The following is a 26242-nucleotide window of genomic DNA, read 5'->3' as shown; positions in this document are numbered from 1 at the left end:
AGCCTTCTCTTCTCCAGGCTCAACAACCCCAATTCTTTTAGCCTTTCGTCATAGGAAAGGTGTTCCAGCCCTCTGACCATTTTTGTTGCCTGGACCCACTCCAACATGTCCATGTCTTTCTTGTGCTGAAGACTCCAGAGCTGGATGCAGTAACTGCAGATGGGGTATCACCAGAGCAGAGTAGAGGGGCAGAATCATCTCCTTTGACCTGCTGGCCACACTGCTTTTGATGCAGCCCAGACAGCATTTGACAAAATATTTACAGCAGTTAAAGTAATTGTCCCCACAGTCCTGCATACAGGTTTATCTGAAAATTCACTTCATGATTGCAAACATTTTTTCTTATTCTATCTGGAAATATATTAATAATCAATTTATAGCTGACTGCTTTGCACTGGCATTATTTTTCAATTTAATTAGTTCTTTCTCATATCTTCCACAGCCCCAAATGTTTAGCTTAACAAAATTCAGTGACTCCTCATATAAACAAGTCAAGTCTTTTACCACTTTTAATAACCTTGGTTTTCCATTACTGTAATTATTTTGGCATTTCTCTGAACCTGTTTCAATTTAAGTTCATTAAGGTAGGTAACCTAAACTGTACATTACATTCTATATGAGGTCTTAACTCAACTTTTTAAAGTGTTATGAATATAGAAGTGGTTTGGGTTTTTTTTCCCAGTCTGTCTTTTCTGTTGATTCGTAGAAGTGATGCTTTTTTAAAAGGTTTTTCACACTAGTAGCTCAAAACAATCTTGTAGGAGTTGAGATAGGAAAAGTGGTAGTCATAAATTGAAGCAAAGGAGACCTAGGTTTGACTAAACAAAAATACTCTAATGCAACATCAGAAACAATGGTTTAAGGAGGCTGCAGACGAGAAGAATTTCAAGAACAGCTTAGATGAATGTCTGTCAGGAATGCTTTAAATTCAATTCATCTGCTCTAGCGGGAGAATAGACTACATGACCTCTTAAAGACCCTTTCATTGTTACAATACTGTAATAAAATATATTTCTATACCATCTTAGTAACTGTTTATGAATCGTATGTTTTATTATTTACAGCAGTAGAGACTATTCTTAATTTTGAACTAAATTCAATTGCAAATTACTCTTCCCAGTCCTTGAGAAACTGGGGTGAAATTATCTATACTTATTCTAAAAGATACACTGTGACAGGTGCCCACAATTATACTTTGCAGCTATGAATATGAATCAGATTTCTGAGTTTACAGGATTTTTCCATCCATACCTCTTTGTTAATACATCATTTCTCTAGCTTTTATAATAGATGTGATCTAACAGGGGAGACAATCCCTTCCCTTGATCTATGGGCTGTACCCCTGTCCCAGCCTCAGAGCTGCCAGGGCACTCCATGACAGGTGTTCCCACCACCACCCCAGAGCCTTTTCTGAGAGCTCCTCGATTCCTCCAGACTCTCTGGGTCATCTGAATAGCAGCCCTACTCTCAAGCATATCAACTGATCACCTCAGTTTGATTTCATCTGCAAACTTGAAAAGTATGCTCTCCAATACCCCTTCTCATTTGTTGATGAAGACTTTAAACGTAACAGGATCTGGGATAGAGTCAACGCTACTGCAGCCGAGGCTGCCCTTGAGCTTCATATTCTCCACCAGCCTCACCTTGTTGGTGAGAACAACGTCCAGCATAGCACCTCTCCTTGTTCGCTGCTCTACCACTTGCAGAAGGAAATTATCATCAATGCATTCCATGAACCTCCTGGATTGCTCGTGTCCTGCTCTGTTGTCCCTCCAACAGATATTGGGGTGGTTGAAGTCCCCCATGAGGACCAGGGCTTGTGAACATGAGGCTGCTTCTATCTGTTTATAGAAGGCTTCTTCCACTCAGACTTCCTGGTTGGGCAGCCTGTAGCAGCAGACCCCCACTATAATATCACCTCTCCCTGTGCTCCCTTTAATTCTGACCTATAAGGTCTCTGTTACTCATCCATCTCCAGGCAGATCTCAATGCACTCCAGCTGGTCATTGACATAGAGGGCAACACCCTTTCCTCATCTCCCCTGCCTGTCCTTCCTAAAAAGTCTGTATCCTTCCATTCCAACACTCCAGTCACAGAAGCCATCCCACCATGCCTCTGCAATGCCAGTAAGATCATAGCCCTGCAGGTGTGCACACATCTCTAACTCCTCTTGTTTCCCATGCTACATGTATTTGCATATAGGTGTTTAAGTTGGTCTCCCAATATAACTGACTTACAGGGTGGAATACCTTTGTGCTGCAATTCAGGTGCTCTCCTGATGAGCTGAGGTGCCTCTTCAGGCTCTAGGCATCTGTTGCTGGCATTGGCATCAAACTAGTAGGAGTGGGATGGACTGAGGTTCCACTTCCCCTCTTGGCAAGTCTATGACTGAAAGATGCTCTTCCCTTTCTCTGACAGATGGATCCCATCAGCTCCCAATAGATCAGGTTTCTCAGAGTGCCATGGTCTAAGCAGCCAAACCCCTGGCCATTGCACCAGTCCTGTAACCATTTGTTGATTTGCCAGATTCGACTGACCCTTTCAAACCCCTTCCCTTTGACTGGGAAAATTGATGAAAAAACTACCTGTGCTCCAGAGTCCTTTACCATAAGTCCCAGGGCTCTGAAATCCTTCTTGATACTCCTCATACTGCTCCTGGCTGTATCAGTGGTGCCCACATGGAATAGCAGCAGTGGATAATAGTCAGTGGGTTGTATGAGGCTTGGTAACCTCTTGGTGACATCCCTGATACAAGCCCTCAGTAAGCAACACACCTCTCTAGAGAGCACCTCAGGTCAGCCCTTAATCTCTTTTTATCTTGTACTGTGCTTAGAGAAAATTTTATTGCTGTTAATATCCTCTACTAGTTTTAACTCCATAGGTTTTCTGAATTTGTACTTTATGTGCTTTTATTGTTCTTTTATAAAACATTTTGTTATGTTACTGTTTTCACTTTTTCTATGATTGTCTTTTGCTTTTAAGATTATTAAATAATTTTTCATTCAACTACATTGCTTTCTGACCTCCTAATCTTACCTTTCTTTTTTATGTGGATAGTTTGCCTCAAAGCTTTTTTAGAAATATCACTTGTTCTATACTTTTTCCTTTAGATTACTTTCTTCACAAACAAGTTCTTAGGCTTGTTTAAGTCCACTTTCTTGAAGTACAAGAAATGCTTTGTCTTTGCTTTCTTCAGAACTGTGAAGGCTATAGTTTTTAATCCCTTTTGCTTACTTTACTCTCTGCCTTCAAATTTTAATGCAGAATTATCTCTAAAAAATTTGTGAGCTGACTCTTGTACTTTTTGCAATTAAAAAGTCATCTCCAATGTATTCCAAGAACTCACTTGACACTTTCAGGCCTGTACTTTTTCAACATGTATCAGATAGTTAAAGTCTTCCAAACTGGATTGCTTTTCAGTCAATAGTTAGTGCTTCTTTTCTGATAAATTTGACTTCAAAATTTCCATTTCAACTTCAAATATTCTTCAAAATTAACTTCCTGGGTTTGAACAAACCAGGAAGTTAGAAAGCTTGGTTGGCATTTCTACAGTGAAATTCCCTATAGTTCTTGCCGCATCTCCTCTGTTTGTATTTTCTTTACATCCATGCTGGGCCAGTTTATACCAGATGATGTCTTGCCACAAACAGACGAAATAATATCAAACATAACAAAAATACATATAGCAACTATGAAACATTCCTCAACTTTCTAGAAAGCATTCCTTATTACCATGTATAGAGTAAAACAGATTACCAGAAAACTTCAAGGTGTTACTAAAAAGCACTTTGGAGGAATGTGTAGTCATGTACAATTTTGGAGCGAGTGGCTTTAGAATCACCACCACGGATATTGCCTATTATGGTCACTAAGGCTTCCATATTTCTTTGCATTCTCTCTGTTTAAAAATACATCGCTCACATATTTCATCTTTACAGGGAATGTAATATATTTCAAATTTTTGCACTGTAGATTTATTGTCAGTGTTCCATAAAAATGAAAGAGAACTGCCTGATGTATCTAAACACGTAACTCTTGTACCATTTTAAATACCTGTAGGCCATTAATTCTTTATGCTTTTCAGCTATCCATCTAGGATGGCGCACTTATTTACTGGGCTGTATCTGCAAGCCCAGTAGAAATATCTGAGATGATAGTCTAGTGCATCTAGAATGGCACTAGACGCTAACTCTCAGAGCAACTGAGTTAACTCTTGTTTTTTCACGTTATCATCTCACTGTTCTCCTTTTAACTAACATACATTGCTTATAGATCAAGCTTCATTTAAAACTCCTCCAGTTATCTTTCCATTTCTGGACAGTTGTTAAGTTTTCCCTTAGTTCCTTTCAAATGTTCCATTCATCATTGAGCGGTCATTCAGGTAAAAAAAAAAAAAAAAAAGAAAAAAAAAGAAAAATAGTATTTGCTAGAGTTTTTGGCTATGTACTGAGTTTTAACTTCAGTATTGTGCCTTTATGCATGTGATCACAAGAAGTCTCCCACGGATTAGAAAGTAGCAGAAGGTAGTGCTAATTCAGGGGAGCATGTAAGTCTGGTCACTTTCCTTGGTCCATCTCCTTTTAACTCCACCAGCATCTACAACTTTTGGATCAGAGATTCTAAAAGATATGATCCTGCCTAATCCCTTTGTCTGTTCATGGACTTGTTACTACTAAACCTGCTGATATCTCCACAGCCTCCTGTGGTGATAAATTCTGGAAGTTAACTATCTGCTGTGAAGAAAAAATTCTTTCTTATGTTTGTTCTGAACTGGTCTCTCACAAGTTTCAGTAAGTGCAGTAAATACTAGTGTTGTGTGTTTTGATAAATTATGATTCTTTACTCTTCCTATCCACCACCTTCACGTTTTTATAAGTCTTGATCCCTCAGCCTTCTTCTCTCCAAATTTAAGAATATCAGATATTTTTTCTTTCTTGGTGGTACCTCCATCCCCTTGTTTGCTGCTCTCCTCTTTACCTTCTATAACTAGACTCTACTTGTTTTCATCCCTCTTGAGATGCATAGACCAAACCTGTCCACAGTACCCAAGAAACCAGTCCAACAAACTTCTTCATAGTGGTAAAGCGAGTCCCTCTCTTTTGTTGTCTTTCTGATGATGCACAACATTTTGCTACCTTTCTCTGCTAGCATGCACATTAAGACAATGACTTCAAAGAACCTTACGGTCTCTTACCTGAGCTGTAACTAACAGGCATAACTGACAGAGTCCTGTGAGAGAATTTGGAAACAACACTCTGTAGCAAAGATGTATGCCAGTTTTGGATTGCAAAAAAACACTATGTGCAGGAAAAAAAAGCTCAATGTTAATTTATTAACAGAGTTTAAGTAACCTGTTTTAAACATTCTTAGAACTTCTGAGCAAATGTTATTACTGGAGTTGCTGCTTTAGAGCCGTATTTCCTGGTGCTGTCCAGAGACTACATATGTTGACCTGTTTGCTTAAGTCTAGTTTCAAGGGGGAGAAACATACAAACATATATAAGTGTAATGGTAAGAGAAGATGAACATTGGGAAATGTTTAAGTGTCTGAATATGCATTCTTGTACATGTGTAAGTACGTGATGGTCATATAAGGACAATTTAAGGTTTTCAAGGATCTGCTCTTAAAACTTTAATGAAATGAGTCTGGAAAGATCATGCATCATTAAGGACATCCGTCATATGGTGTGCATGTGAGATTCTTGCCGAGTAGCATGCTGGAAATGAAATACATTAACAATGTGTTCCAGAAAGAAAAACGGGAAAAAAGCCAAGTGAAATGTGGGGTAAAGCCAGAAAAGGACCCTTCTGCATTAATATCTTCAAAATAACATGTGGAGGATTGGTACTTTGGCAAAGAAATGTGTACCTCCCATAGATTAATTCTCTGATAATCTAACGTTTTGAGGTAAAAAGAAATTTTTGCTTTCATTGATTTCTGTTATATGCGATACTAGTGACCAGTTCACCTAAAGGAAAAAGCTATAGAATATTATTATATCAGGTAATTATTTTCACATTTTTTTCCCCAAAGAAAGATTAGCAATAAATGTACTAAACAAAAAAATGTTTACTTCTATAAACATTCATAAAATATTCATGAAATTTAAATCTTTACAGAACTTTCTTCCATCTGGAAAGAATTTTAACAAAACTTTTGGCCAACAGAAATGTTGATTACTTCTAGTATATTGGACATAAGCCAGGAAAGTGTGCTTGCAGCCCAGAAAACCCGTTGGGATTATCCTGGGCTGCATCAAAAGAATCGTGCCCAGCAGGTCGACAGAAGTGATTCCTCCCCTCCACTTTCTTGAAACCCAACCTGGAGTACTGCGTTAAACTCTGGAGCCCCCAGAACAAGAAAGACATGGACCTATTAGAGTCCAGAGGAGGGCCTCAAAATTGATCAGAGAGATGAAGAAAGGCTGAAAGATTAGGGTTTTTTTCAGCTTGGAGAAGAGAAGGCTCCAGGGAAATCTTATTGTGACCTTTCAATATATAAAGGAGGCTTACAAGAAAGACAGAGAGATACTGAGGCCTGTAGTGACAGGACAAGGGGCAGTGGTTTTAAACTAAAAGAGGGACATAGGGAAGACATTTTTTTACCATTAGAGTGGTGAGACACTAGACAGGTTGCCCAGAGAATTTGTGGAAACCCCAGTAGAAATGTTCAAAGTCAGGTTGAACGGGGATTTGAGCAACCTGATAGAGTGAAAGATGCCTTTGCCCACAGCATGGGGATTGGACTAGATCTTTGAAGATCCCTTCCAACACAAACCATTATGTAAGGCACAGATTACGAAGGGACTGAGTAGGAAATCCTGAGTAAAATCTTCAGGACAGCTGATTGAACTTTAAAAATAAAACATTCCTAACTCGCTGAAGCAATGATGAATGTGAAATTGTTAGAGATAATAATCTTAAAACAGTTCTAATGATCATATAGAACTGAAAATTATCTCTCATTTTGTGGGTTACAACGATTACATATCATGGTGAAATAATATATAATTCAATGACATCCAGTGCTGGCAACATACTGATCTTACAAAGTCAGGAGATCTGACATATGAAACATAGAACCAGTGAAGTTTGGGGATAAAAAATAGACTTATGATCAAACTTGACGAATAGTGCCAACTTTTAAAAAAAAGTACAAAAGTAATTATGCTAATGAGTGTAGACTTAATGAATTAATATCCTTTGACAGTGTGCCAGCCGGAAATAGAGAGAAAAGAAAGCTCATGCCAAATTACTTGTCCTTTCCTTCTGAGACAGGGAAATAAAAAGTAAGGAGTCAGTTTTAGTAAAATGACAGCTGAGGGCAACCAAAAGTTGTTTTATTTTTTTGTTTTGTTTTGTATGATATTCAGAGGGCTGTGGCTCTCTACCTCTGAAAGAAAAACTCTTTTATCCAAAATCAGAAAAAATCCTTTATGTCAACAGAAGTAAAGCAAGTGTTGTCCAAAAATTACAACAGAACTTGAAGAATCTGCAAATAAGAAATTAATTAATATATTATGGACAAACAGAACAACTGTGAAAAGCAGAGCTAAAATACATTGCTTGTACTTTAAAATGTCCCAATATTCTCTGCCATAGTGTTGAACAGTATTGAAGGGATCACACAGAAGAGAGGTTACTGTATGTTTTAATCAGATATGGAGCCAGAATACAAATGGAGTGCACACCCTCATCTACAACCATGAAACATTCCTTAAGTGATGTCTATTGTGTAAAACAGAAAGAACCAATATTACTTCCTCACTGTGAAATTAAGTATGGACTCGTTTACATCAACACTATGTTTCTTTAGTGGTAGACATAGAATTAGTCTAGATATAGTCCCTGGATTTTGACTGTCACTAAAGTCAAAGGACTATGTTAGTAGCAAAGTAAACTTCACCATTTTGCTTGTGTTTCTTTCTTTCTCCACACAGTTTTAATTTGGAAGCACGAAACCAGTTTCCTGACTGCTGTCAGACTTCCACTTGTCATGACAGATGGGAAGTGTCACTGAATATGAAGACATTTGGAGAACAGCTTCATGACCCAAGTATGACTCGTAGTCGCTTGCTGCATTTAGAGAAATGACCACATATGACAGTTTTTAAAAGTCTGGCATTATCTCTTCACAAATGCTGCATCACTTACTGTCATTTTATTCACATTCCCTATTTTCTGCTGATGCCCAAAAAGCCATGATTAATACCAATGAGATTCAGTGAGACTCATTAAATAGAAGTGACAGAAGAATTTGAGTTATTTTGTAATCCTTGTGTTTGTAGTAGAGTGGTTTAAGAAAAAAAAAAGGTGCTATTTTCACTTGAAAACTCTGAGCTAGTTTTCATGTACAAGTCAGGACAGAAGTGGTTACTGGCAAAAAATTCCAATTTGGATTCTTACATTCCTGATACTTTTATGAATATTAGTATTTACATAGAAAATACTACTTCACTCTCTCAACCTTTACAGGCCTATTGTTCCCCTCAATCAGATGACAATTTCTCAACACAGCTGTGGAAGGGAATTAAACTCATAATATTTACATTTGCACCTTTTCTGCTGTCATTACCAGAAAGATATTTAAGAACAGACCTGTATGTTATATAATGTCTATTGATATATAGTATCTAAAATATAAAAACGATGGGAAAATTTAAGTATGTTCTGAGCATAATTTTCTGAGCAGCTGTCTGCAAAAAAGAAAATAATGAAAACCAATTGATTACTTCAAAGTGAAAGAACACAGTGAAGATTACATTAACACCCAAGTACAGCATTTTCTTCAACAGAAGCAATAAACTGTCACAAAGAAAACTTAATCAACAGGGAAGAACATTCTTCCCATACTGGAAAATAAAACTGCATAGTTTTGATAAACTGATTAAATCAGACTGGAGAAAAATTTATATGCCCTGTGTATCACTTGCCTAAAATGCATTATGCTTTAATTAATTGCTAACATCTAAGCAGGAGTGTTTCTGTTTTTGAATATGTCACCAAAATAGAAAAAGGCACTTATTTTCTCTTCAATTATGCCTACACCTTTGCAGCTACTTCTGCTTTGCTTCTCATGGTAAATTAATATATGATCCTCTTTGCTTCTTCATCTAGACTGTTCCTAGTCCCTAAGATGGCACATTGCTAACAAGTTGGAGTTTGCTTGTGCTGCACTGAAATGCTTTCTGCAGAAAGCATTGTCCTCCATAAGAGATCTGATTCAGATTAGAAGGTCTAAAACCAACAGAGAATGAATTAGCAGAAACCTGAGGCAAGAAACTGCAAACAGAATTTGGAGCAGGAGGTTTAAATGCGTGTGGTAACATCAGGACCTTGTCTCCTATCCAGTCTTCTGACTACATTTGTGAGGGTTACACCCAAGCCTTGCTGCCTTAGCCTGGCTTCTGTCTGCATTTATAAGGACCGTGGCCTCCATTTTCGTGCCAGTAAGTCCCTGGAAAAGTGCGTTAGAAAAGCCTGGCATACCTAGTCCTTGGCAATAGATTCTCTGAAGAAGTGGGCTGGAGCACAACTAGAGCAAGAAGCGAGTCTGTGAAGCATTGGGAAATGTGAGTGTTTCATCAGCATAAAGGAAATTTTGAAACACTACATAGCTAGGTAATTCAGAGGTCTATAGCAAAATCAGCGACCAAAGATGGCCTGATGCTGGTAGTAATGGCAAGACAATCTGTGAGGCTACATGGAAATCTGTTTTGCATTAACCATCTATGCAGTCATCCCTTTACATTCTATAGACATGTGATATGTATTTAGCACTAGCAACAGTCGGAGATTTTGCTGCTAGTAAATATGCAGTAATTATACATGATGTTAGAACCATAATGCATCTAACACTATCTAACACCAATCTAACACTTGTCATTCACTCTTCGTGCTGCAGCATTCAGAAATATAGATGAGTCCAATGAAGAAACAATAACAAATTATGTCAGATAAGGAAATACCAGACTAAATACAACAGAAATCTGGACAAAGATCTAATAGCCAAGAGGAAGAGTGATATTGATTATGCAGATGAGGAAGAGAAGGGGTAGGTAGTAAATTTGCTGCCAACCTTAGCTCTTTACTTACCAACGCAAAAGGAGGAGGAACAGTTGTAGGAAGAAGTAAAATCCTTAATACATAATCAGCATTAGAACTTAGTTGGTGTAATGAGGAGTAATGGATAGATTTATCTCACCTACTTTTAAGAATAAATTAATTTCCCAAACTGTCTGTATCTAGTGCCATTGAAGGCACTCTGCTATATGTGACAGAGCACCATTGGACTGGTAGACATGACATAGGACCTACCCTGCCCTTCTGAGGCAGCAGCTGAAGGTCAACAGGCAAGGGCACCAGAAATAATAATAGATTGATTACTTATGTTTCTGCAGCTGAATTGTACATTGGGCAGCAATGGATGAGGCTCATACACTTAGGCATTTATAACGTAGTTATCAGCACCTGATTATGAATTATGTGAGCTAGATGCCTGTAAGCCCACCGTTGTTATTGGAGATCTAGTCAATGTACCGACATATTAACTCAGACCCTTATAGATATGCGCCTCTTGCCGTTTGAAGTAGTGCCCAACAGTGTCCAAGACACCTGTCCAGACATGGTAGAAATAACAAGACAGCTAATTAAAGATCTGGTAGATTACATAAGGATAGCTTAAAGAGAAGCATCAGTTCTTCCATTTACACAATTGAGTCGTGCTGAGTGGAGTCTGAAGATCTATTCAGCTGAACAAATGCATCTTAGAATTTCTGGTTGTGTTTCTGTGTATGTGGATATAACCAGACTCTGGGGTTAAAAATGCATGAATGACCTTCTTATATACTGAAAGGAGAAATGGAGGCTAAAAATAAGGTTTTTGTAGTTTGACTGAAACCATTAGGGAGAAATTTTGGAAATTTTAAGGTAAGAGTAACTTGGATGAGAACAATTTTTAAATAAAAGGATTGCTGATCCTTACAAAGGAAAGAAAGGAAAAGCAAACTAATGACAATGGACAATAGATTTCTGTAGACTCAAAGGAGCTCTGAGAAGCAAGGTCCCATAGGAAGGAAGTCTAAGGAATAAGATATTTTAGAGAATTGTTGATTCCTTAACAAAAAAATATCAGGGGCACAAACACAAAGAATTGCTGTGAAGAAGAATGATAGGAAATGTAATGAGATTAAATGGAGTAAAATGTAGGATCTTGCATGACCTTAAACTAAAAAAAGAAGGTACAGAGGAATTGCTAAAGGAATAGAATTGCTAAATGGAAGTAATGAAAGGCTAATTATTAATTGAACAGTAGCAAAATATTAGCAAAGTCAGAAAGGCTGAGGCACAAAACGAGGTACCTCAAGCCAAGGGCATCACAAAAGAACTGAAAGGGCATTCCTAGTGTAAGAAGAAAAAAAAACCAACAACAAAAGAGAGAGTTCATTACACAGTAAAGAAGCAAAGCTGTTGAAGATTATGCTGAACCGCTGAAATGTTGAATGAGTTTCTTTAGACTACTTTCAACTGTGATCAGATAGCTAAAACAGTGGGGGGGTCTGAACACAGAAAAAAGACCTCAAATCATCTTATCATGATTAATTCACCCTTGGGTACTAAGAGAACTAAATAAAATAATTACAGTTATTAGGGAGAATTCAATGAGAAAGAAAAAGGAATACAGAAGGTTAAACATAATACTTATTTTAAGAAAGATATGAAAGACAGCTAACAAGAGCCCAAGTAACATAAACCAGTGTCAAACTTAATTTCCTCCTACAAAAAACACAACAGGGTTTTCAGGAAAATAAGAAGAAACACGTACTTTATATCTTGAGTTTATTAGGATTCTGACAGTGTTTCTCATAGATAATGTAAGATATGGAATTTACAGAAATATATTTTAGATTAAACTTCTAAAACTGTATAAAATTGGGTAACTACTCAGAGTAGTTATCACTGAGATGTTGCCAGGGTCTTTCTGATAGAGAACAATCTAGCAGTTATAGTAATTTGCAGCATTAGTAATAGCATGCTGTTGGGAAGAAAAATTCAGCTGATACATACATACACAAATACAAATGTTATTGCAAAATACATACTATATCAAGATTGGACAAAATACCTGAAGAAGGCTGAAGGCCAACAATTTGAAAATGTCATAAAAGACAAAAATAAGACCTAATAGGTTTTAAATAAATGAAAGAGCTGTTAAAATTATTTTCTCTGTTCAAAGAAGACAGAATTTGTCATTGAAATCAATCACTCCAAAAGGTTTTTTGTTTTGACACTTAAGTGAAACCTTCTAATCAAAACTGTAGTTAATCAGCAGATTAACTTGCCCAGGGATGTTGTGGAGTATCCTGCAGGAGATATATAGATATATAATAAAATGAAACAGATCAATATCTCTTAGGAAGAGTTCAGATATAGTTAATAGTGAATTCAGAAGCAGGGATGCATCCTAGATCTCCTTCATGCATTGTTTTCCATTCTTTGTGTCTGCAAAGCAGATATTTTTATGTGTTTCAGTTCACCTTAAGTAATTGGGTGGAACAAGATTTACTGAGGCAACGTTACAGAGACGAATTGTATGTTGGTAAACTTCTTTGACAGCTCAGATGAAAACTGCTGCATAAGGGCAAAATATTATATTGTATTACTAACTCCATGTATCAGACATTTTGCGATGAAAGCAAACTGTAAACAAGGTCATCAGACTGATAATCTTTGCAGACCTTTCTCCACTCTGTCAACCTTATTTAGAATTTGCTCAGTGTGTGCATTTGGAACTGCTGAGCTTCAAGAACAGTTCGAAATAAACTTGCTGCTCCACAGTAGGCGTTTGTTGCACTGTAATGTTTCTTAAATATTATTGAAGAAAAGGACAAAGGTTGTTCTATTTGAGTGTCATGTTTTCCACTGCAGATTAGCAGCTTCCAAAAATGGATTAAAACAAAAAAGAAGATGAAAAATAGCATCACTCAGAATAAAAATGTACAGTTAGTTTTCTTATAACTTCTAAGCTGATCAAAGCTATGCAAGTGTAGAAAATAATCTTTATTCATGAGAAGTTTGTTGGATAATGTAGAATAGTGAATAATATTGTAACAGAAATCTTACCTGAAGATATTTTAGCGGAAAATATTCTCTTATATGTTCTATCTACAAAATCTTATAGAAAGAAAGAAGACTGAATTTCAGTTATTCAATTAGAATTAGTTTTTATTTGTAATGCTTTTGTTTTCAAATTGGACATTCAAGAGTATGAATCCAATATAAAGAGTAGCAGATGGAGGAAGAAGTTGTTATGAGCTCGGAGAAGAAAGTAATGCAGGAAAGAAACAATAGCAATAAGATGCTTTACATGCAATCTGTCTTCATAGTTACAGGCCAGAATATATGATCTTACGATTCTTTAGTAACAGCTCTGCAGATGACATTCTTTATCAGAGGACAAATACTGCTAGTTGAGTTCTCAACTAACAAACAGTATGTTTCTCAAACAGCATATTTTCTTTATATAAACATTATTGCTAAATCTTATCCAGCTTAGCACAATTCATCAGCTACTCACGCCTCTAATGGTAATTTTCTTCTCTCTTTGTATGTGATTCCATGAAAGATAATATCGTCCCATAAAAAAGTTGCATTATACATAGTGATAAAAGAATTTGATTTTTACCAAAATGCCTTAAGGTCTTTCTTTTTCTTGAAGTATGAGAATGACAATTGCTGTTTTCACTTCTTTTAAGTGACAGGAAAAGTGATGGTGTGTAACTGGATACCAATTTATTGTCATAATTAATATTTCCAATATTTATCTTTACAGACTTACTATCAAAATATTAATAATAGCTGGAGTTCTGGGAATGCATCTTACACTTTTTCAGGAAGGTTGGAATTTCCTGTTTCCGTTTTTTTAGAGCCTTATATGTGTAAAAATTTAAACCCCCTTCTCATTCAATAATTAAATGGCAACTCACTTCTCTGGACTTTTTTAAAATCTCTCATTTTGGTGGGACAGCTTCAAACTTTTAATCTTTGATGGCTTTTTTTTTAAGTTTTTGAAATATATGAAATAATTGGTGAATTGGTCATGGCAGTACACTGAGCACAGCTGCTGTTATTCAGTCTTATATTATTTTGCATTGACTTTTTTAAGGATGAGTATACTATTAAATTCAAGGCAGATATTTAACAACTACGACGTATAAATGCGTTTTTTCTCTCATGAAAGAAAAACCACAAATCCTTGAGTTTTTCTTAATTCCAGTATTACAGATTATTCCTCACCCCACCCCTGAAAATGAGGACCATTTTCTACCAAACAAGACCTATGTTGATCAGAGCCGAATCCCTGTCCTGTTTCCACTCTTGCCAGCACCCTTACTGACTTACTGATTTGTCATACAAAGTCCTTTCCACACAGGCCACTCAGCTGAATGATGATTTGCTTTTGGAACCTTCAAACACTGCTTTTAAAGACAAGGAAACAATCGTGGCAGATTTTCGTGTTCATTGAATTTTCTTTTTTGATGTCTTATTACAATGTTCATGGTCTTTAGATGTATTCCTTACAAACCTTTTTTGTGATTATCTGCTTTGCTGTGATGTAGTCATCCGTAAAAGCCATTTATTGCCTTATAAACCGTTTTGTAATAAACAATTTTTGGAATCCAGGGTGACTAAATGTAGCCTAAAGGAGAAGAGTAGTTCACAGGTTCTGGGTCATACTCCCGAAACTTTATCTGTACTATTATGTATTTTAAAAGCCAGATTCCTTTTAAAGAAAAATCTCCAATAGAGAACTGGGGTGTTGGAATGAGTAGTCTCTGCATGGCACATTTTATTTAGAAATTTTGAAAGCATTGATATTCTGGCTCCTCACACAATGTTCGGATAATCTCTGAGACCTGATTAAAGTAATTACTACTCCACCATATTTATACTGCCAAAATCTTACTTTCAAATACTATAAAAACTCCTTTATTGTGTTTTTTATATATATATATTTATATATGATATATTTATATATATGAAATCTATATTTAAGAATACTGCCTTTTGATTTGAAGCAGGTCTTACAATTAAACTTGTATTAGCTAGGGAGAGATGCAAGCAATGTTCCTAAGCCATAAATATTTCATAAACATCCCAGGATGTTTCTTCAGTCGTAAGGAGTGTATTATCTCACACACAAATTTGAAAGCCAAGGAATCAAAATTGCACAACCACTAGAAATGATTTGGGTTTTGCGATTTATTTTCTTCATATCCTGGTCTTAATATTCTTTAAACTGAAAAAAAGATTATATTGTTTCAGATTACAATGCCTTTGAATATCTTTTTTTTTTACCTTTACCACACTGTGAACTTCTAAGACATAAAGGCGTACAATACAATATTTTTCACTTCTTTAACATATCAAGATTTTGTAATGGAGTTGCAAACCCCTGAAGCTTGCAAATGGTGCTTTTTATAGAGCTACTTTGCATAACAACAGTACTGTACAATTTGATTTGTTTTAAAAGAGGTATTACTGAAACTTTTATTTTAGACGTGAAACATTTGACACTATTGTCAAAATCTCTGCTCATTATCATCATAAATAGCAGTCATTTTTTTCTTTCTCTTTCTTTTTTTTTTTTTTATTTTTAGGATAGCTTTTTATGCCATCAGTGACTTGGCAAAGAATTTTTTAATCTCTCAGGCACTCAAGATTGTGTATTATATCTGGGTAAGTATTGTAAATAGTGTAATAGCTCTGTTTGCAATCATAATACTACGTTGCAATTTAAGGTCAAATTGGATTTGAAAAATTTAGTACAGCATATAAGAAAATAGTTGTTCGCTTAGAGTTCCTTGCAGGTACCTTTGAATATAGCATTTAATTTCTTTGGAAGGTGTTTTGAGAGCTGTCCTTTTGTTTTAAGCTTTGGAAGGATGTGTTTGTGTTAACTTGCAGGAGTAAATGGAATTGGTAACACCTATAAAATAAGAAAAGCATTTCTTTGATTCAGCATAGGTGTTTGTGATATTCAACCATTGTGGAAGTGACAAAAAAAAAATCCTTCTATGAAGTTAGACATAGATAAAAAAGGAACGTATCTTTTCATTTGGAAAAAACATATTTTTGAATGAGAGTCTCACAACTATATATACTCTGAACAGCTTCTTTTCCTTCTTACAACAAATGCTTTGGTTAGAACTACTGGAACTACTGAGATATTAAATAACAGTCTCCAGGTTTGTTTGGTTTGGTTTGGTTTGGTTTTTAATGTCTGAGGCCTAATACAGTGATGTCACAAGCTGTTCCATGACACACATAGGTTAGGGTATCAGAAAGGCATAATTAACATGTTATATAAGGAAAAATTGTGCAGATAAAACAGGTTGATCATTATTAAGGAGAAAATGGATGAGAGGATTTTTGGAGAAAAAGGGCTTGAGGAACATATCAGAGGTAGATGTCATTCCAGTGGTAGGGGAAGGGTGACATCAGACTGCAAAAAAGGCTAAAGAGACATGAATAAGAGATGATCAGACAGAGATCAGGCAAGTGATGGCTAATTATGAAAAACTGAGAAAAAAAATCATTTAGAGGGGCTATTTAAGAAACTTGAATATAGCTTATGTTTAACATGTGAGATACAAAAAACTTATGAACCTAGTGGTGTGGTGAGAGTAAAAAGTTTGAAATAAGTGGCTTTTGCGCAAATTTAAGGAGGCAGATGTGTGAAAAACACCAGTAGTCCATCATAACATTCACACTTCAGTGAAACGTGGAGTAGTGTATCTGAATTTGTGTATTGACAGAATCAAACCTGGTGCACAAAATTCTAGGTAGGAGTTTTTATGCATTAGCAATTTCATAAATTTCACTCCCCCAAAGTCCTAAATTGCATAAATAGATTTTGGAGGACAGTTGACCTGACCTCGTCTTGAAAAACTAGTCATGCTAATGTACAGCAGTCAAAGGTACGTCTCATATTTAAAAAGCTAACTTCCTTATGTTTATTACCTGTCACCCCTTTTATTTCTACACTATCTATTATATCTATCAACAATTTTCAAGTTGTTCTATGGTTTTAAATTTGACCTTTCTCTAATATTCTTCACTTCCCAGGTTTGAGTTCTGAATCTCTTGCCAACATCAACATGTTCCAGAGTATCTACAGCTGCAATCTCTTTTAGATTTATAATTTCTATTATTACTCTAACTGCTAATAGTTTGACACACAGATAGAGCTACAACAGAGCTTTGGCAATTATATGATACAGAGCCAGAAGAACCCCAACCTGATCAATAAGTCCTGGGAGGATCAGCATGAAGCCATGATGCCACATTATCCAGTAGATGAAGATCGTACCTGCATACTTTCCTGTCTCGTTTTGAGAGGAATTCAGGCCAACACTAGCTTGCTCTGCATGGGCAACTGAACTGAGCGTCTAATGACTGAATTAAGTGTATCACTTAGGTATGCTTGACTTCGCTAGGCACTTTGGCATGCTCACATGTAAACATCCAAACTAAGGTGTGTTTGTCTTCCACTGAATGTTTAGCCTTTTGTGGTGGTTTAACACCAGCCAACAACTAAGCACCAACCAGCTGCTCGCTCACTCCCGACAGTGGGATGGGGGAGAGAATCGAAAATAACCAGCCCTAAAATTCATGGGCTGAGATAAAGAGTATAATAGGAGAGAAAAGGAAGAAAATAATAATAAAAGTAATAATAATAATAAATTATATAATAATAATTTAAAATAATTAGAATATAGAAATATAGAATATAGACTTGTTTTAAGTCAGGCACAATACAATTGCTTGCCACTCGCCAACCAACACCCAGTTCGTTCCCAAACAGCAGGCCCGAAACAGCTTACCTCCTGGTTTATATACTGGTCGTGATGTCATATGGTATGGAATATTCTTTTGGCCAGCTTGAGTCAGCTGTCCTGGATGTGTACCCTCCCATCTTCTTGTGTCCTTCCAGTCTTCTCACTGGCCAAGCATGAGAAGCTGAAAAGTCCTTGACTTTGTAAGTACTACTTAGCGACTACTAAAACATCAGTGTTTTATCAAAATTTTTCTCATACTAAATCCAAAACACAGCACTATACCAGCTATTAGGAAGAAAATCAACTCTATCCCAGCTGAAACAAGGACAGCTTTCTGCTAATAACTCCATTTAGACTGCAACGGAACTATGATTTAACAAGCAATATTTTTGTGGACCCCCTTAAAAACAGCTGTTTAGAGGAGGCTACAAAGGGGACTCAGGTAGGAAAAAAAAAAAATATATTTCCACTGTCAATTCCACTTTTAAACATCGATCTTTCAATACAGAGGTGAAAATCAGTCTCTTTACAGTCTTGCACTTAGTTTGTCATCAGTTGGTTTTGAAAATGCATGATGTGAAATAAGAAAATTTCTAAATTCTCAGGACTCTCACATGAACAGATAAAACGTTTTCCCACCAAGCTCTTTTAGAGTGATTAGCTGTTTATCATGTATTATAACATCTCAGCAATGGTTTTAGAAAGTTGGGGGGTTTTAACCCTAAGTCCTCAATGACAGGAATGAGAGCTTTATAATTGCCCCAGAGAAGAACAGGAACTTATTGAAAAACAGGTTCTAGATGGCAGAAAGTAATATTTTCAATCATTGGAAGTGCCCAAAGTTCTAATTTATATACAAATGCAATTATATTTATATAGCCTTACTGAAATAAATGATCAGCAAATGCTAATGGCTGTGATATGTTTTTCTTCCTGCTCCCTCTTTATGTCTGAAGGATTGCAGAGTAGCATTACATTAAATTACTTTCCATATACTTATTCTTCTGGGACATAATCAAACAAAGCCCATGTGTCTAGGCTTAGACAGTGAATCCCTACTAGCGTTGTTGGAGCGTTGACTTCCCCATCAGTCAAGCTCATAGCTTTGGAAGGATAAGATATTGGTAAACAGCACTGCTGGGCTGCAGAGGACTTCATGGCAAATGAACCTCCTGCAGTGCTAGAATGAGGAAATATAATTTGTATGCATCTGGTTGAACCTGACAGGAAGGTAGGCTAAGGGGCCTTGTGATTTTAAAAAAGTGTAGGGAGTTAACACGAATAGGACCCTTCTTCCTTCTCAGAAACCCAAGTAATTGACTGCTAGAACTGCTTCTGTTGCTGGTATTGATCAGTGACAGTTAGAGATGTTCTTTACAATCACTCGTCCTGTGAGGCCTAATTAACAAAGGCTGGCTTGCTGAATTAGATAAAACTCAATGTCCACTGAAATTAATGTGATGCTGTCTAAGCGTCCTTCAACTATTAAGGTAAAATCAAGTTTAAGTGGAAGAAATGAGGGAAGTCTTGTTAAGGGCTAAAACAATTGTGACTGGAAAAGTGGATTAAGACAACAGTTTTGCAAGGACAATGCAGAGGCACAAAGACACTCTCAAAAATATGTGCCTCTTCTTTTTCTTCTTATATTTTTAATGGTGTTTATACTATTTGAATTACTCAATTGCAGCAGTAGAGACTGAGAAATTAGAGCTTTTAAAAATTAAACTATTGGTTTGTGATACTTTACCACCCAGCATGTCTCTGGATATTACCTTGCTGGGTGGTTGAGAAACTGACATTCGATATTTAGCATTTTGCTGTAAAAGTAGAATGAGTGTTAAAGAAGGAGCATGACTGAAGAAAGGATGACTCTGGAGCAAGAAAAATGAGTATCATGGAGACAAAGAGAACAGTTTCCTTCACCCCTCCTGTCAGGTCGTAGTACAAAGTCCTTTGCTTCATCCTGAGACAAAATCAGTGACATAGGTTTTCCTGAAGCCACCAATGCATGAGCTTTCAGGCTCAGAGTCCTAGATTCACAGCAGAACCAGGAGACTAAGTCTGCATTTAACCTGCAGGGTCAGTATGGGTTGTGATCTCTCCAGCCTTAGTTCTCATATCTTCTAACCAGGTGTTAGGTCCTGTGTTATACCCAGATTACAAATCAGCTCTCGAAGGAACCTAACCAGACCAATTAATCTCAGCAACAAAACCTCCAACTAGAGACTTAAGAAATCCACTTAATATTAATAAAATAATGCTTATATCACAGTATAATACAGGATCTCAAAATATCAGTGCAGAAGAAAAGGGACACATGCAAAATTCAGTGGGTTTTGTAACGCTCATATGCTCAGTTCAGAGCCGGTTCTACCTGAGCTATTAATTATCTTTAACGTGGGCTGTTCATCAATGTATGTTTTCTTAGATAAACTGCTTATTTTGTGGCTCGCGGATTTTCACATAACCTCTTCATATGTGGACTGTTTATTTTCCCACACAGCATTTCTATCTACGAATGAAATCAGGGTATTTTTTTTTCTCCAATACATATTTGCATCCTTTTAAAACATGGATTCTTTCACATGTTTTTTCAACTGTGGTTTAAGACAGCTTCAGTGTGTATTTGGCCCAACATATATTATTCTGCATTCTCAGATTTCCCATTTACCATTTTCCCAGTTTCCTGGAAACTGATGTCACATTACAACAGTTAAGGAATATGAATGCGTGCACAGTGCATTTCTAAATACTTATTAAAATCTTAACATCTCTCCATTTATGACACTTTTAAAGGTAGTTATTAAACTTTTTCATTTAAATTTATTTGATTTTCATAAGATTATACCACTTGGACTCCTGAGATTTTTAGGCTTCTTTTCCCACAGATGATGACAGACTTTAGAGATGGAACATAGCTCTGGAAAAGTCTGCTCAGAGTCATATGCCCTGACTCCCAGCTGGTGAATTATCCTGCTGTCAGGGACAAATCCACAGAAGTACTGCATAAGTGGAAGGGAAGTATATACTTATATTATGTGCAAAATCAGTAAGATTATTTATAGAAGTAACATTTAGGTTAGTGTAAATACTCAAGTCTGAAATAGAGAGACCTGTAACCTAAGGATGAAGGAATTGTTGCTTCAGGAATACTCTGGCTTTGGAGCAGACTTTGATATCCAGTGACAGCAGCTGAAGTTTTTATTGTGCTCCAGGGAAGACTATTTGGCAGAATGCCCCAAAACCTCATGCTTTCAGAAGTCAGCATTTTTGAGGCATACACTAGCTAGACCCAAAGTCTACCAGCTATGAATTAGACTCTCCTTTTCCCTTCTTTGATTTTGGTGACAGGTAATGAAATCTGAAATGCCTTAAAAAATATTTCATCTGCTAGTTTACAGTAATTGCTTACCATCAGTGATAAACTTTGAGAGAGGAAGGAATGAATGTCTCGTCATCTTCAGGATACAATAAATCAAAAGTGATGCAACTTGGAAATTGAAATCTGTCATAATTAACCGCCATCAACACCTATTTTTTTCTGTCTGTAACCATTGTGCATCCATGTGTAAAATCCTCAAAGCTTAATTTGGTGGAAAGCGTCTGCCTTTTTGACAGGACACTGGAAGTCACAGAGCTGAGAGTTTCAGTTGCTTCAGCCTTCCTATATGATCTCAGCACTAGCGACAGGATAAGCTTTGAATCTAAGAGATAGCCCACGAAGTGTAGCACAAGAATCACTCTAGTAGATCTCTTTTGCTCACAGGGTCAATGACATAAGCTATAAGGTTATATACATGAATGCACATAAGTTTACTTAGTATCCACAAGTGCTCAAACAGCAGTTAGTCTTTTAAACACCATGAAAAATGATCTGCTCTGTTCTGTACGTAGGGGAATAATATAGATGCTAGCTGTCAAATGACAGCAATTTACACATCCTCTTCCTTTTATACCATCATTTGTTAGACTCAGGTTTTTGTTATATGTAAAGTGGTTTAGATCAATAGCCAGAAATCAGCTTGTGTCGCATTGATTTGCTGAGCAGATTATGTATGAAGATGACAAGGAGTTACGGCTTACACAGACCAATCTCTAATTGCCTGACAGATTTAACTTTTCAGTCAATTCTGTGAATACAATAGAGTATCAGAAGTATTTTCAATATTTTTACAGTACGTTCAATGACAATACAATCTGGAGAGCTTAAACTAGAGCCATTGGCACGAGAACACGGTTTTAATCCTTTAATCATCACTTAGTAAACAATTAGTGAGGCAAAGATGTGCAGAAAGCAAACTTATTACTTGGTATTATGTTTGTAAGTGTGTGGCTAAATATCAGATATTGAAAGAAAATTAGCAGGGAAATAGCAATGAAAGAATCGTATTGCAAACATAACTTAAATAATGGGAAAATGGGACTATGGAGCATAATTGCTGCTTCATTTCTGATACAGTGTCTAAGCCCCATTTGTTCACCTTGTTTCAGTAACAAACTGTACGCATTCTCAGCTCATTGCAGTTGAATAAAATGCAGCATCTATGAAATGAAGATTGTCTTTCTTCTTCCAATTCTTGTCTTTTTATTGCAAAGTGTTTCTTTCTTTCTCCCCACTTGGTATAAATGTAAAAAAGGAATTACTTGAATTGAAACAGTTGGAATATTCCTCATATTTTCCTGAAATAGGGTACTATTTTTGTGTTTTTAAATACTGGGTTACTTTTGTATGGCGTAGCCAATACGGTCTAAGAGAATAAGGGAGTGGAGACTGGAACGTCTTAGACAATTCTGGTCATGATTTTTGTGCCACATCTAGAAGCACAAACTATTCAGAAAAGGGACTGCATCTTCCATCTGTTCAGGAAAGAAAGATGCCATAAAAAATGATGAAAATTACTTGAAACATAAAAGATTTTTGAACATACTTGAATCAAAAATACTCAAAAACCAAAGGCATCAATAAATAGTAAAAAACTGTGACAATTTGAATTTAATTGGCACATATGTTCCTTATGTTAATTAACATAATTAAGTATTCAGATTCTATGTTTTTGACTTGTTCTGCTATGGGAAGACATAAAAGAAAATGATGTGCAGTTGGAATTTTATTCATTGTGTAGGTAACATTTTGCACTAACGGAAGCCTGAAGATGGCATTACAGAGATGTGTCATAACATTACAGAAGACCGTCAGACTTTATTAATTGGAGATAATGAACCATTACTATAAGAAAATTTCTTGTACATTCTTCTTGATATGTATGTGATTACAGTACTGGATCAAAAGGGAAAAAGACAGAGTCATATAGTAAACACACACTAGTTTTTTTATAAACATACACATGTGTTTATAGTTATATTTAATCATATTCATATCCATATCCATTTAATTGCTACAGATGTCTTGTCTCTGTAGCAATGTGAAGTGACCTTCCCTCCAGGCAAGTTAGGTGATTAGGCCTGTCATGGTCCTGAAGGGGAAGAAGACTGGATTTGTGTGGATTGATCTTGTCCCACTCTTCTCTCACGGGCGTAAGCGTCAATGGCGGGATGAGCCACGGTATTCCTGCCTCAGTCTAAGTGAATTTCATCGGGTTCCACCTGATCCAAGCAAGCTCTTTTTTTGTTACAAGATCAAGCATAGATCAGACAACTACCTATTACATAGGGTTAAAAAGAGGTCAAACACGGAGTTAAAAACAGGTTTGCATGGGTTTATTATGCTATATTCTGAATCTGCAGCATGTATCCTCTTTTAGAGACAGTATGCTGCATTCAATCAGTGTGATGTAGGTTTGGCATTGTCTCTACAGTTAAATATTACCCTTGCAGTGTTTCTAAGGTCTCATTTAGGGCATTAAAAAAAAGACATATATTTTTAACTCACATTAAACAATAGTTAATTTTTTTTTTTATAAGCGTCCAACTGAAAGCCGACAGAAGAATGTGGCATTGAGCTTAAATTCTAAGTCTGGATGAGAAAACAGTCTGTTCTTATTGCTTTTGTTTTATCTTTTGTAGATAACACATTTGACTCTCTCAGTTAAGAATATATTTTAGAAAATATTTCTGATGTATCTCTCCAATGTTTCAGCAATGTTTCAAAATTCTTGACAAAGTTTGATAAATTCAGATATTTAACCGGGACACTTGACCAAAACTAAATACAACAGCTAGAAGCCACTAGACTCCAGTCAAAATTGTCTCCCCTTCATTTTTCTCCAGAGTTGGTTGGTTATTTGATTTGTTGCACTATGACTGCGAAGTCTACACATAGCCTGTAACTTCTCTCTAAACCAGTTTTGAAGAATCAAAGGGATATGAGTCAAAACAATTGAAGGTTTAAGAGTATTTCTTTTTTCTTATATGTGGTTCTCTCACTTCTGTTACAAGTATTTTTGAAATATGAGTTCAGTAAGCAATGGAATATGAAGTGTGCTGTTTTAAAAATGCAAAAAAATTAGAAAATTTCATTAATATCTAATTTGAAATCTAGCATACTTCTACTCATGGGGAAAATTAGTTTCTGTCTGATTTTCTTTTTGGAAAGGTAACATATTGAAATATTTATCTTAAATTATTTTTGGAAGAATGATGGATTATAGGATTGTACCTAGATGATTTTTCCCGAATTTTAGCAGTATGGGCTGAAAAACTAAGAAAAAGCAATCTGTAAATAGACAAATACCTTGAAATACACGTTTTAAAGCTATGTTTTTGTCAAGGGCGCTTGTAATACTCAATCTTTAGACTAAGAATGCTGCCTGGATCTACCTGTGCATTGTTATCTTCGATGTGTAAAACCAAAAAAACAATCTCTGAATCTTCAAGTAATGAGTTTCTATAGGTTCCCATTTCCACTTATGTTTCAAGACTTTGGCTGAGATCTTCAGTGCTATTGCACAGTAGCTCTTATGAAAAGCAGTCGTCTCATACCAAACATAGCTGAGGGGAAGCATTGTACTAGGTTTTTATCAATTCTTTTCTCTTTGGATTTTCTGCTAGAATGCCTATTTTTACCTTCTGCAATGAAATAACTGAACAATATGAACTTATGTAAAAATACCTCACTAATGGTGCTTTTTGTAAGTTTCATAATTGCACTAAGAACACATTTACAATGCTGAATAGTTCTTAAGATATTGCTATGCATTAAAATTATTCATGTAGTAATACATTTTCATTGCTCATGGACAAGCCCTTAAAATCTTACTCGTGAAAATCAAATAGAAACCAAGTAATGACTTGCAAACTTTGTGATCGTTAAGCATTCATTTTCTCTAATACCCTGGGGTTAACAAGTAGCTGTTAAGTACATACATGCTGTCTGTTTATTGCAATTTCAAAAAAAAAAAAAAAGACAAACAAATGATCATTATATAGCAAACAATCATTGATCTAAGTTAAATGACATCATTATTAAGTTGTACAAAATTATAGTGCAAAATTATCAATAATGTAACAAGTATGTATGGAGTGAAACAATGGAAAGAGGAGAGACAGAGGGGACAAGCACATTAAATAAGATAGCACAAAATAGGACAGACTAGGAAGATAGGAAGATAGAAAAAGAAACAAAACCTAAAAAAGGTGGATTTGAAGGAGGACAATCTATTACAGAATCTGTACAGGGGTTTCATTTTGAATAAAAAAATCTTCTTCAGAAACTTTCCCTAACAGATTATTGGGTTTTATTGATATTAATATTCATATTTATACTTATATTTATATTTTCTTACATACACGTTTCATTCATTGAAAGTGGGTATTGAATCTCCTTGGAAAGCAGAATCTTTTAACACCTTTTAAAAGGACCTTATGTAGTTTTCTTTTCTAAGGACCTGTTGGATCCTCTCCACTTCTATGATGCTTAGATCTTTACATAACTTTGGAATTAGTGAGTGACAACTTTAGCATCTCTAATAGGATCTTCTAACATATGCAAGATTATCTCTGTTTTCCAGAGCAAAACCAACAGGGAGCATATTCCACAGTCTTCAGTGACTCAATGATCATGGAAATCAGAGGACAACTGAAGCAGGAAGGGACCTCAGGAGGTCTCTAGTGCACTCTCCACCAAGTCAGGACCGGCACTGGTGTTAGACCAGGGTGCTCACAGCTTGGTTCAGTCAGAGCCTTCTCCAGGGACAGAAATAACACAAAATGTTGGGGCAACATGCTCTGCTGCCTCACTGTCCTCATGAGGAAAATTTACTCTTTATACCAAGTCTGAACCTCTTTTTCTGCAATTTTTGTCTGTGGTCTTGCAACAACCTCCCCTGCACTGCTGTAAGAAGCCTGACTCTGGCTCCTCAATGACTCTTCATAAGCACAAGGGGACTGTTAGGCACTTCTAAAGCCACCCCTTCTCCAGCTCTCCCAGCTTCTACTCATGGGGC

Source organism: Leptosomus discolor, chromosome 1 (genome assembly GCF_034619465.1).
Source record: "Leptosomus discolor isolate bLepDis1 chromosome 1, bLepDis1.hap2, whole genome shotgun sequence".
Lineage (NCBI taxonomy): Eukaryota > Metazoa > Chordata > Aves > Leptosomiformes > Leptosomidae > Leptosomus > Leptosomus discolor.
Note: the sequence above shows the minus strand (reverse complement) of the source record.